Below are 209 nucleotides of genomic sequence, written 5' to 3'. Positions count from 1 at the left end.
AGGCGCCCGCCACCTTGCCCGGCTAGTGTTTTGTATTTTTTTTTTAGTAGAGACGGGGTTTCACCCCGTTAGCCAGGATGGTCTCAATCTCCTGACCTCGTGATCCGCCCGTCTCGGCCTCCCAAAGTGCCGGGATTACAGGCTTGAGCCACCGCGCCCGGCCTCTGGTAGCTTTAATTACGTTAACGTTACATAGTTCCTGCTCTTTG

This window comes from Piliocolobus tephrosceles, chromosome 21 (assembly GCF_002776525.5).
Source record: "Piliocolobus tephrosceles isolate RC106 chromosome 21, ASM277652v3, whole genome shotgun sequence".
NCBI lineage: Eukaryota > Metazoa > Chordata > Mammalia > Primates > Cercopithecidae > Piliocolobus > Piliocolobus tephrosceles.
The sequence above is the reverse complement of the archived record's forward strand: the minus strand, read 5'-3'. Positions refer to the sequence as shown.